The following is a 14,776-nucleotide window of genomic DNA, read 5'->3' on the forward strand; positions in this document are numbered from 1 at the left end:
TATGCTTGAGCTCGCACAACTGACAACCCGCTGGGGTGCTGACCCAATACAGATGAAGACCGGGCTAATCACTAGAGCTCAATCCAAAAGGTTTAAGGACAACCTGGGAGCATTTAGACATGGAATAGTTAATTCTCAAAAGAGCTTGTCCATACCCGAAGATAAAAAGCCTATTCTAAACATCCGAGTGGTGGAAGCCGATACGGATCTGCGTAGCTATTTTCATGCAAATTTGGACTCCGGTGATGTGATTCTGCTCGAGCCCGCTCAACAGATAACCCGCTTGGTTGTTGACCCGACACGGATGAAGACTAGGCCAATCACAAGAGCTCAAATTAAGCAATTTAAGAACAACCTGGGAGTATTTATATAGGGGTTAATCAATCTCAATAGAGATTGTCCATACTTGAAGATACAAAGCCTATTCTAAGCATCCAAGTGGTGGAAGCTGATACGGACCTGGGTAGCAGTATTGGTGCAAATATGGACAACGGGCAGCATGAAATGGATCCACCTCTTTATGGATTCAATACATATGTCTAAGAGGACATGGAAGCAATTCAAGTTAGCTTCAAAGGCATTCCAAACGGGGTTGTATGACAGCTTCAAATTTGGCCTGTTTTTTACTGTATTTTTTGCTGGCTTTACTGTATTTTGCTAAGTTGGATTTTTCTTCCTCTTCCAAGCATGGGAAACATGTGGGACTTCATATTCAGCTTATTTGGCATCCTACAAAGCATATTGAAGCTGATTTGGAGCTTAATTTGGTCAAAAATTGATCAAAGTCAACTTAGTCAAAAAGCTAGTATTATAGTTTCCTAATTTGATTCTACTTTTTGTTTTAGGAAATTACCATTACTTTTTACTTTTTATTTATTTATTTTCTAGAAAAATAATTTTAGGAAATTTATTATTTTATTATTTTCATTGTATATTAATTAATTCCTAATTCAAAATAAAGGAATTAATTAATCTAAATTAGACTAGGAAAGGAGTGAGAATTTCGGCCACCATAGAACTCTTCATTGTATGGCCGGTTTTTCCTAGGGTTTTTAGGGTTTATTTTGTTTCTTTCAAAGCCTATTTAAAGGCTTATTTTTCAATAAAAATACAACTTTGATTTGATTAAGAAAATACTTGTGAGATTAATTATCTCTTTGTTCTTTGAGAACAACTCAAACACCATTAGAGAATTGGTTGTTTTAGCTTGACTTATCAATAGGTTTTCCGTCCCCTATTATGGCGTCTACATTATACCAAGGTTTCTAACCACAGGTTGGTTAGGGGTTGAGGTCCATTCCTTTAGAACGTTCGTATCACCCGGGAACCAAGGAATGGTTCCAACAGTTCATTAACTCAATGAATATTATTAAGAGGAGATGGAATCTAGCCAAAGTAGAATCGAAAGCATCTAAAAAGGACTTGTATAGACATCATCTCAATTTGGCCGAAAATTTGCTGTTTAACCGTTGGCTTTGACTTTTTTCTTATTTGACTTATTCCAATCAAGAGGCAACGTGTGGGAATCATCATTAATCATATTTTGTATCTTACATGGCATATGGAAGTTGATTGGGGCCCAAAAAAGCTGACGATTGGTCAAAAATACCTTAGTAGGCAACTAGTTTCCTAATTTGATTTTGACTTTTTGTTTTAGGAAATTAGTCTTTTATTTGGTTTCTATTTATTTATTTGCTGGAAAAATCAACTTAGGAATTTTATTACTTTATCATTTTCGTTGTAAATTAATTAATTTCTAATTCAAAATAAAGGAATTAATTAATCCAAATTAGATTAGGAAATGAGGTGAATTTCAGCCAAGCTAGCTTTCCTATTCTTTGGTGGTCGGTTTTACCTAGATAATTAGGGTTTTATTTTGTAATTTTCTAGCTTATTTAAGGGCTTGTTTTATCAATAATATTCAGTACATTATTCATACAGAAAATTAATTGTGAGATTTAATTTCTTTTTGTTATCTTTAAACACCTAAACACCATTAGAGAGTGAGTGCTTTAGTTTTGACTTATCAATAGGATATTCATCACCCATTTTGACATCTTGAATATACTAAGGTTTTTAATCACAAGTTGGTTAGGGGTTGAGGTCAATCTATTAAAATATGAACTTAACTGAGATTCGGGCTAATATAATACGGGTATAGGAGTAGGTCGTCCTAAGTTCATATCACTTAGCCCACAAAATTTTCCAAAAGTAGCTTAAGAACTTAGCATCTCTATCCAAAACAAGTGTCCTAGGCATTCCATCTAATCTTGTTACTTCCTAAAGAATAGATTAGCTACATTGGATGCATCATCAGTTTTATTACATGCAATAAAATGTGCCATTTTAGAAAACCTATCCACAATAATAAAAATTGAATCTTTTCCATTTCTAGAACTAGGTAAACCAAGAACAAAATCCATAGACAAATCAACCCATGGAAGTGATGGAAGATACAAACCATGCGGCTTCAATCTGGACTTGGACTTTCGATGTTTCAAACATATCTCACATATTATTTCCACATCCCTCTTTATATTAGGCCAATAAAAATGTTCTTGCAGTAAGGATAAAGTTTTAACAACTCTAAAATGACCCATTAAACTTCCACCATGACCTTCCCTAACTAGAAACCCCTTAATGCTACAATTAGGTACACAAAGTTGATTTTCCCTAAACAAATACCCTTAAAAAATGTAAAATTTATTATAACCATGCTTAGCACAATTTTTAAATATCTCACCAAAGTCACTATCACACTCATAAATTTCTTTCAATTGTTCAAATATAAGCAATCTAGCATCTAAGATAGAAAACATTACATACCTTTAGGATAATGCATTGGCAACCACATTTTTGTTACCTTTCTTGTAGCAAATGACATAATGAAAATTCTCAATGAACTCAATCCACTTAGCATGCCGTCGATTAAGCTTTCCTTGGCTTTTGATGTCCTTCAATGATTCATGATCTGTGTGATTCATAAATTCCTTTGGCATCAAGTAATATTGCAATGTCTCCAAAGCCCTTACCAATGCATACATCTCTTTGTCATAGGTGTGGTACTTCAATGCTGCTCCCTTCAACTTTTCACAAAAGTAAGCTATGGACCTTATCTCTTGTATCAAAATAGCTCCAATACCTACACCCGAAGCATCACACTTAATTTCAAAAGTTTAGAAAAATTTGGTAAAACTAATAAAGGGGCATTAGTTAATTTTTCTTTCAACAAATTAAAAAACTTCTCTTGTGCTTCTTCTCATTTGAATCTAGCATTCTTCTTTACCACTTTAGTCAAAGGTGCTGCAATGTAAGAATTTTTTTGGGGGGCTTTAAATTGACGCAATTCTTTTTTGTGCAACCTAATGTATTCATATCTCAATTAGAAGTTCCTAAATGAAGACACTTTATGTCTTACATAGAATATATTACTATTACTCTATTCCAAACCGTGTGAACAGTCATTAGTCATTACTAAGAGACATACCAGTATTTCTAAATTAAGACATAATTCTTTTCGAAATTCGGGAATGAATCAATGGAAAAATTGGTTAAAAGGTCATGATCAATATGATTTATCTCCGATTAAATGGTCTAGCTTAGTACCACAACAGTGGCGAAATAGTTTCTGTGTTCCACCAAAATAATTCTTTATTCCATTCTTAAGAAAAAAAGCTATTCCATTATATTGAAAAACGGATCTTAACTTATATAAGTATAAGTTAAGGGCTGAGGGTTGTGATAATTTGTAAAATACATATGCTTGTGACACGTAAGATAAGTCAAAAAAAGTCTGTGTGCTTTTATTACTAATAGTAGAAAGGGACTTTTTTATTGTCGAAATAAAGTGAATTAGACTTTTATTTTTTCTATAAATTCTTTTTTGATTTGTTTCATTATTAGAAGTAGAAATATCTTTATCCTTGTAAATATAATTATTAAGAATTTTTTTTGTTCATTCCTGCAAAATATTGTGTATTAATATTCTGAATATCAATGATACCTAAAAAGATATCTATGTATATCTTTTCAATGAAAACAAAAATTAATAAAATAATGTGATTTACGAATTGGTCGAGCATTTCTTCTTTTTAATACCTGCCCAATATTTTTTGGCGATTCTAATCTTTTATCATCATAACTCATTTTGTTTTTGTTAGAACTTATATTTTGTATTATAAATTCTTTTTTGTTCTCTTTTTTTATTTTTTCTATTTGATTTATGAGTGTATTTGATCTATCAGTCAAATTTTGTATTTTTTTTTTTTGTTAATGAATAATTTGTGCAATCTGTAGGTCAAATTTTACCAAACCATGAAAGCTCCTTACCTGAGTAATAGATGTAGGTTTTAGCCACTCTTATATGGCTTTCACCTTAGATTGGTCTCCTTTCATTCCTGTAGCACTTACAATAAATCCTAGGAAAACAAGCTCATCTTGACCAAAAATCATACTTTTTCATATTAGCAAATAACTTTTCCTTCCTAAGACTATTTAAAACTTGCCTAAGATGTCCTACATGATCATCAAGATTTCGGCTATGCACTAAAATATCATCAAAATATACAACGACAAATTTTACAATGTATGGATGCATGACATGATTCTTGAACCTCATAAAAGTGCTAGGTGGATTAGTTAAACCAAAAGGCATTACTAACTATTCATACAATCCGTATTTAGTTTTAAATGCGGCTTTCCATCCATCATCCTCTTTCATCCTAATTTGATGATATCTATCTTTCATCCTAATTTGATGATACCTTCTCCTAAGATTAATTTTTGAAAACATGTAAGCATTATACAATTCATCAAGCATATCATCTAATCTATGAATTGGATGCCTATACTTAACGGTTATATTATCAATAGCCCTACAATCCACACACATATGCATGAACCATCTTTCTTAGGTTCTAATAAAATAGATACAACACATGGACTCATGCTCTCACGAATATAATCCTTGTCTAACAACTCACTTACCTGCCTTTGTAGCTCCTTTATCTCCTTAGGATTACTGCTATATGTAGGCGTATTAGGAATTGTAACTCCCAGAGCAAAATCAATTTGATGTTCAATCCCTTAGATAGGTGGTAAACCATTAGGAATTTCCTCCAGAAAGACATTTTCAAAATCCTGTAAAAGAGAATAAATACAACTTGGCAAAACAAGTTTTTCAAGGTTAGCTTGATGATTTAAATAAGCATTTTTATAAATCATAACCAGCATTGGTTCATTACTCATAAATGCCTTTTTAATCTCACCTAAGCTAAGAAAAAAAAAATTTCTTTTTCTTTTCTTTCTTCTCTTTTTCTTGATGACTCTCGGATTTTTCTTTCTCTCTCATGCTCTTGGCTTTTACTTGATTTTCCTCCCTCTCAGATTTTTCATTCTCTTTTCCCTCACCATTGAGTTTAGAAGACCTACCTTGGAAATTAAGCTCGGTCTTACTCTCATGCACACTTGTTGAAGCCGTGGGTGCCATACTTGCTTTCCCTTTGAACCGTGTGGCCTCCTTCCTTTGTTGCATTTGTAATTGGTCTCTAAATACCTCTTTTGGAGTTAATGGTTCAAGCTTAATTTTTTTACCTTTGAATCAGAAAACAATGGCATTCCCTCTTCCATAGTGTATGGTGTCTTTATCAAATTGTCATAGCTTTCCCAATAAAATATGACCAGCATACATAGGCACAACATCACATAATACAACATCCACATATTTATCAATGCTAAAATTTACCTTGGCTTGTTTATTTACTTTCATCTTATCAATATCATTAAGACATTGTAATCTATAATGTTCGGGATGTTTAATGGTTGTTAATCCTAATTTCTCAACCACCACATTACTAATTACATTAGCACAACTTCCACTATCAATTATCATGCGAAAAATATTACATTGAATTTCATATTGGGTGTGAAAGATGTTTTCTCTTTGAATTTGATCCTCACCTTGCGCACGGTCAAGACCCTCCTTGCCACCAAACTCAATTCGGCCTTTAAGCTTTGAGAGTCTTGGCTTAACTAACCAAACAAAGGTAAAATTAGCAAGCCAAAATTTTAGATTTAACAAGAGATAAATAAGAATAATAGGGAGCAATAGTTCAAGGATAAAATCTAGAAAAGGGATTCAAACAATGAACAAGAAACAATTCGACAACAAATGGAGAAATTATTGGTTATAGTTCTTGTAATTCAAGTCTCTATCTCAATTCCTTTAACCAATTTTAATCCAAACAATTTTAGCACTCAAAATTCAAAATCCAGCAACCAAATAATCAACAACCTAGTAGTTACAATTTTGTTTCTCGAAAAACAAACAATCCCTAATATTGATCTATCAAAATTGGCCTTTATGCAATAACTTTTTTTTTATCTTCGACTTTTCTTCCTTTGTAGTTTTTTAAATCACTCAAAAAATGTAAACACCAACTCCAGTATCAAGAAACAACACAAAAATTGCAATTCCAATGCCAAAAATTCAACAAACCCGATCCAAACTCCAACAAAAATAAATTGCAAAAATTTATAGATTTTATGCAATATGTTATCAAATCTCTCCTTTTTTTTTGTTTCAATATATGAATGCAACTAATTAAGATTAAAACAGCAAATAAAAATCAACAATAAACCAAATTACAAAGAACTGATATGCAAAACAACCAACAAACTAGGAAGCAAAAATTTGGCTAGAACAAAGAAACAAATTTGGCTACGAATAAACTTTTGCTTTGTTTTTTTTTTTTTTTTTCCATATGCAAAATGTGGATAGATAGGAACAACCTTAACCTAATGTTAAAGTTAAAGAATAACACAAAACAAATAAAGCAAATAAAATGGATTAAACCTGAACAAAATTCGTCTCTGATACCAAATGATATAAACCTAGGTCGACTTGCTCTTAAACCCGTATTGTATTAGTCTAGATCAAAAATTAAGTTTAGATTTTAATAGTCACCCGAACGCCTAATCAACTTGTGATTATGAACCTTGGTATATAATGAATATGGCATAATAGGTGATAGATGTCCTATTGATAAGTCAAACTAAAACACTTGATTTCTATTCAATGTTTTAGGTGTTCAGAGATAACAAGGAGAATTCTTCTCACAAATACTTTTTTGATTAATATTGTAAGCTCATTTCTCCTTGAAAAATAAGCCCTTAAATAGGCTTTGAATGAACAAAATAAACCCTAAAAGACTAGGCAAAACCGGCCAAGTGTTTAGGAAACTATGGTATGGCCGAATTTTCACCTCCTTTCCTAATCTAATTTAGTTTAATTAATTCCTTAATTTTCAAAAATGAATTAATTAATTTACAATCAAATAACAAAGTATCAAATTTCCTAAGTTAATTTTTCCAGAAAACAATCAAATAAAAACCAAATCAAAAACTATTTTCTAAAACAAAAGTCAAATGTTCAAATTACGAAACTAGTTGGCTAGTTGACAACTAACCTATTTTTATCCAATCACCAGCTAGTTTAGGCTACAAATCAGCTCCCGTATGCCATGTAGGATGCCAAATAGGATTAATATTCATTCCCATATGTTTCCTTGATTGAAACAAAAAGAAATTGCTTGAGCAAGAAGAAAAAGCAAAGTCAGCACCAAAATGGGTTAGTTTTGGCCAAATGGAGTCTTGTGAACAAATGCCTCAATTGAATGGATTCAATTCTACCATGACATGATTCCATGGTCCCTTATTGAGTTTAATCTTGTTCACAAGTTAACAAAGTAATTCCTTGCTGCCTGGAACCCATAGATGCATCAAAACAGCTTGCCCAATCCATATCCGCCTTCATAACTTGGATACATAAGACGGTCTTTGGATCTTCAGATATTGTCATGCCTCTTGAATTCGAATCACACCATGTATGAAGCTAACTAGGTTGTCTTTAAATCTCTTAGTTTGTGCCCTCGTGATTGGCACCATCTTCATTTGTACAGGATTAGCACCTTAGCTGGTAGTCGACTGTACAGGTATGAGCAGCTTCTCACAAGTTTGAATCTATAATCAAAAGTTGTAGAGGACATGATGGCCAAATATAGTTATGTCTAAAAGAACCAAAAAAAAAAAAAAAAACTTTCTAAGAATTTCTAGTTTCTCTTAATGGGTGACTAACTAGTCAAAGGCAGGAACTTGAAAATATAGACAACAAACTATTGAAATGCAAATAAATTTTTCATCAAAGAATTGACCCAGGAACCATGAACAATGGTGAAGAACTAATAGAATGTATCCCTTAAAATTGCACGAGAACTCCCCAAATGTGTGGAAATGGAAATGGAATAAAAGAAGGTTGCTGGTGCAAATTGGTTGATTCGTGGTACTTTGAGGAAATTTTAGAGGTGATTTAGTGTTGATAGCAAAGTTTTGAAGCAACCAAAGTTCATGATTTTTGACATAAATGGAGGATTGGGAGTTCTTAAAGGTGTAGTGTGTAAGAAATGAGTTACTATGGAGGTTAAATACTCTAAATGGAGGGCTATGATTTAAATTTACAATTTTAATCCAACAAATATGATTCTGGGATGTTTGATTTGAAATGGGTGACAAACCGCTTGATCTTAAGGAATGTAGTCTTGGTAGGTGTCGATCATGTCATTTTGGAGCAATTGAAGTTTATGATTTTTTATAGAAATTAAGGATTTGGAGTTCTTAAACATGAAACAAAGAAAAAATGAGTTATTGTGGAGGTTAAATACTCTAAATGAAGGCTTGGGCTTTAGATCTATAATTTTAATCCACCAAATGTGATTCTAGGATTTTTATGGGAAATGGGTGACAGACTAATCAATCCCAGGGAATTTAGTGACTTGGCATGTGTCGATCGCATTGTTTTAGAGCAATTGAAGTTTATGGTTTTTGATAAAAATGGAGGATTTGGATTTTTTTATAGGTAAAGTGAAGAAGAAATGAGCAACTATGGAGGTTAAATACTCTAAATGGAGGGCTGGGATTTAGATCTAAAATTTTAGTCCAACAAATGGGATTCTAGGATGTTTGCTTGGATATCATTGACAAACTGCTTGGTCTTGGGGAATGTAGTGTCTTGGCATGTGTCGATCGTGTTGTACCTCTATCTTAAGCTTGCAAAGGAGTCAAAATTCTAAGAATTATCAAACTTTGACCATATTTTATCTCAAAATTAAGCACTAATTACTCACTCAAATGAACATTTCACTTTATGGATGAATCCTAATTCTAAGCTAAGCTTTTAGTTTGAGATGATCAAGGATGTGAATGACTCATGAATGTGCCATAATTGGTTTACCTAGTTCGAGGTTCATTGATTCTATTGAGCCAATTATAAGTTCAAGATATGGTTGAGGCTTTATTTATTTCAAAAACATTTCCACAATCATCTTAGCTCATCAATCTCAATCAACTGACAATAATAATTGAATTCCTAATTCAAGCCTTCCATGTGTTGCAAAAATAAATTTATTGCATATATGTAAATGCCTTGATTATTTTCTTATATCTAGGATTTAGTCAACAATTTTATATTATATATACCAATGGTGTAAACCAACAGCAATATATGAAAAACTTACACATTGTACCATATCTTTTATATCTTTCTCATGGTATCACAGCCTCCTAAACTCTAATAAGTATTTTTTTCTTTTCTCTTCCATCTACATATATATATATATATTTCATATTTCTCATCCATGCACACATTCCAATCACAAAAAGATTGCCACATCTGTTTCTATTACTACCTAATCCCAATCACTACCTCTTATGATTTCCTTTAAGGCTTATTAACTCTCATTGCAATTGACTCATACCAATTATTCCTCCTGGCATGCTCAAGTCCATGTCCTTTTTTATGGTCATGATTTTATTGGATATATTGATGGTTCTCGTCCAAGTACTCCCATTACTGATATGTAAGCCCATTCACATTGGATGCGCCAAAATCAGTTCACATACCATGCCATGCTTGCCTCACTCCCTCCACCAGTGATGTCTTTAGTTGCTTCCACAAAAACCTCACAATAAGCATGATATAAATTGGCCACCCTTTTTGCTAAGACCCATGTACTACATCTTAGGGAACTACATTAACTCATGGCAATAATTTTTTCGCTGACTATTTGCAAACTCTCAAAAGCTTAGTAGACTAATTTGCTTTTATTAATGCACTATTAGATAAGGAAAATCTCATTGTTTATGCCTTAAAAGATCTTGGAACTAAGTACAAAGATTTCATTTACTACCATTCAGAACCATAACATGCTAATTCTTTTAAAAAAATGCCACAATTAATTGGTCTATCATGAAGAATTTCTTGTAGTTGCTAATTCACCCACTAATCATATCACTGCCAACTATATTCGATCATCTAAATTTGGTCTTAAAGAATCTGCTTAGCACTCCCGCAACTAGTCTCACTCTCCTCCAACACACAAAATCGGTTCTCATGCCTTGTCTGCATCTTTTAAATCAAAATCAAATGATCAAAATTCTTTGGTATGTCAATAATATGAAAGATGTGGACCCATTGTTGAACAGTTCTTCATGCTCTTTCCTCATCTCCATCTAGTTCCCACTACAAATCACACCATTCAGAATCCTTCCACATCATCCAACTGGTTGGTCAACTCCTCTACCTCTCACTATGTTACTGCATATCTTAATAGTTTGACATTGTAAAATGAAAATGATGGACCCGATGACATTGTTCTTGGAAATGGTACAAGCCTCACCATCACACACATTGGATCTACTACCCTTCATGCTTCATCCTCTCTAAAACCTTTCTCTTTAACTAATGTTCTTTGTAATCATTTTATGCAAAATAATTTAATTTCTATTTGTAAGTTTTATTAATCCAATAAAACATCCATTGAATTCTTTCCTTCTTATTTTTAAGTCAAGGATCTTTACAAGGGAACACCTCTCATCTAAGGATTGAATAGAGATGGCATATATGAGTGGCCAAAATCCGAAAGTGGCACTTCATATCATGCAGTGGCCTACATCAAAACCATTATTTAGTATTGACATAAAAGACTTTAACTCCCATCTATTAAGATTCTCCAAATCATTCTTACCGCTCATAAATTATCGTCTTTACCTGCATCTTCTTATGATTTTTCCTATGATTCTTGCTCATGCAATAAAAGTCATCCTCTAGCTTTTCCTTTTTCTTCTCTTCATGGTTGTGGTCCATGAGATCTTATATATACTGATGTTTGAGGACCCTCTCCAATCCCATCTCATCAAGGTTTTTACTATTAAGTGATTTTTTGTGGATCATTTCACTAAGTACATTTGGTTATATCCCATGTGTAAGAAGTCAAATGTGTTTTACATTTTTTCTTATTTTAAACTAATTATTGAAAAAATTTTCAAAACCCCAATTGTTAATATTTACACTGATGGGAGTGGTGAATATCAATCTTTAAAACCATTTTCTAAATCTTATGAAATCCAACATCTTCTTACTCCATCTCACACTCCACAACACAACGGTTTTTCTTAATGTCCTCACCATCATATTGTTGAAACTGGTTTATCCTTACTTCATCAAGCTTCACTTCCTTTACATTTTTGGTTTTATGCCTTTCAAACTACTTCCTACACCTTTATTAGATTTCAAATCTCCATTTGAAAAATTATTCTCTACCTCCCTAAATTATAGAAAACATTGTCTAATTGGACTGTCTTTGTTACCCTTGGCTGAAACCAACAACCATGCACAAACTTGATGCCAAATCCTACCCATGTGTCTTTCTTGGGTATTGGTCTAATCAAAGAGATTCTAAATGTCTTAATCCACAAAATTTAAAAATCTTCATTTCATGCTAATTTAGTAGAAAATATTTTTCCCTATTCTTCTTAAAAACTTCATTCTCTTTAACTACCCTATCCTACTCGAGATCAATGGTCATCTCACAATCTCTATCACCTTGCCAATCGGCCATCCCACTTCTCTATGCCTTTCTTACCATCCAAACACAACCATACATGCATGATACTAATGTTCCCACTACCATTGAAACTTCCAACTCACTATCCTTGGATTCATGAGGTGCTGATGCGAATCCGCCCGAGATCGATCAACCGACAACCCGCTGGGGTGTTGATCCAATACAAATGAAGGTGGGGCCGATCACTAGAACCCAAGCCAAGAAGTTCAAGGAAAATATTGCTATCTATATCCAAGGAATATGTCATAATCAAGAGGGGTTGCCCATATCTAAAGAACCAAGGCCTGTTTTACTCATACAAGCAATAGAAGCCAAAACGGGCCGGGGTGATGTTTTTAGTACCAATATGGAGGTCGGGTTGTATGAATTGGATCCCCATTCTTATGGGTTCAATGAATATGGTGGATGAGTCATAGAAACCATCCAAAGCAGCTTCAAAGCCGAACAACATGGTGGTTTGCGCACAAGGGGAAGAAAGGCCAAAATTTGCTGTATTCTTTGTTGCCTTTACTGTATTTTACTATATTATCTTTTTCTCATATTTCTAAGCAAGGGCAACGTGAGGAACTTCATAATAAGCTTATTTGGCATTCCACAAAGACTATTGAAGCTGATTGGGAGTCCAATTAGGTCAAAGAAGGGTCATTATCAACCTAGCCAAAAATTACCATATTTAGTTTCCTAATTTGTTTTTACTTTTTGTTTTAGGAAACTATCTTTAATTTTGGATTTATATTTATTTACTTATTGAAAAAATAAGTTTAGGAAGTTTTTATTTTATTATTTTGTTTGTAAATTAATTAATTCCTAATTGAAAATAAGGGAATTAATTAATTAGATTAGGAAAAGGAAAGATTCGGCCAAGCTAGAACTCTTCATTGTGTGGCCGGTTTTTCCTAGGGTTTTTAGGGTTTATTTTGTTTCTTTCAAAGCCTATTTAAAGGCTTATTTTTCAATAAGAATACAACTTTGATTTGATTGTGAAAATACTTGTGAGATTAATTATCTCTTTGTTCTTTGAGAACACCTAAAACACCATTAGAGAATTGGTTGTTTTAGCTTGACTTATCAATAGGTTTTCCATCCCCTATTGTGGCGTCTACATTATACCAATGTTTCTAATCACAGGTTGTTTAGAGGTTGAGGTGACCATTAGAACTTGAACATAATTAGATCCGGGCTAATATAATACAGGTTTAGGAGCAGGTCGTCCTAGGTTCGTATCATTTAGTATCAGAGCCGAATTTTGTTCGGGTTTGATCTATCTTTATTTACTTTATTTATTTTTGTGTTATTCTAAAATTTTAGCATTAGGTTAAGGTTGCATCCATCCCATACACGTTCTGCATCTTAAAAATAAAAAAATAAATAAATAATTCATTCCTAGTTGAATTAGGATTTTCTAGTTTTATCGTATTTTTGTTTCCTAGTTTGTTGGTTGTCTTTCATTATTGTTCTTGTTAATTTTGGTTATTGTTTATTTTTCTTTGCTGTTTTAGTCTTAAATATTTGCATTCATCTACTAAAAAAAAAATTTGAGTTTGCGCAACATTTGAAAAAAAAAAAAAAGCACATTTGTGTTTATTTGGAGGTCACGGGTTTGGTGAATTTTTGGAGTTGGAATTGCAAATTTGTTACTTATTCTTGCTACTGCAATTGTGTCTGATATTCAGTGAGTGAAAAAAAATAAAAGAAAGAGAAAAGAAGAAAGCCGAATATTAAAAATATATATATATATAGGTTTGTTGAAAATTGGTGTTGAAGTTTGTTGCTGGAAATTTTTTTTAACTGCTGCTTTGTTGATTATTTATTCCATATTTGGAGTTTCTAGAGAGTTGTTTTTGCTGCTGGATATTTGAGTTTGAGTGCTAAATTATTTGGATTAAAATTAGTTAAAGGAATTGGTACAAAACTTGAATTACAAGAACAACAACCAACAACTATTCTATATTTTTGTTCAACTTGATTCTTGTTCGTATTTGAATTTCTTTTTCTAGAATTTTATTCTTGAACTCATAATCTATTACCATCTGGTCCAGTTCTTCAAAATTCCAAATTTTTCTCATTAATTTGCTTTATTTCACCTAGAAAAGCCAAAAACTAGGCTTTGTTGGATTCATTTGGTATTGCCTACTTTTAACTACTGTTTTATTGATAAGTTTAATTAAAACATACTTGTAATCTAATTGCTGTTTCTTGGGTGTTTTAATTAGAACTTTGAGTTAATTCTTTGAGTGGAAAAAGGCAAGAGAGTGTGAGCTTAAAAGAGGGTAAAAGCCGAAACTAGTGTGCAAACACGAGTGTCGAGACCTTGTTTGAGCGAAACACGTGAGGGAGTGAATATTGTGAGGATTTAATTTATTTTTGCAGTATTTTAATAACATGGCAGATTCTAGAATAAGAAGAGGAGACACACCACGAAGAATTAATGAAAAAGAGTCCGTAGGATTTCATGGTGATCCACGAGCTACCAGGAGTGGTGAGCAAACGGAATTGAAAGTTGTTTTGGAACAATTACAGCGGGTGAGTGCTCAAGTTGAGCACATGAATCAAAGGATGGGAAGGCTATAAGTTTCTTAAGGAATTCTAAACATAAGAAATAGGCAAGAATTCCATGGAGGTCGAGGTCGAGGACGAGGAGGCCGTGAAAGACCGAGAGAGGAATTTGAGGAGGAGAATTTCGGTGGACACTATGAGGAAGGCATGGACGAAACCTTTACTGTCTAAGAGAGAGCTGGCCGAGGAAGGTATAGGAGGGAAGAAACAGATGGCAATCTTAGCGATATCAAGATCAACATCCCACCATTCATGGGAAAAAG

This window comes from Ziziphus jujuba, chromosome 6 (assembly GCF_031755915.1).
Source record: "Ziziphus jujuba cultivar Dongzao chromosome 6, ASM3175591v1".
Lineage (NCBI taxonomy): Eukaryota > Viridiplantae > Streptophyta > Magnoliopsida > Rosales > Rhamnaceae > Ziziphus > Ziziphus jujuba.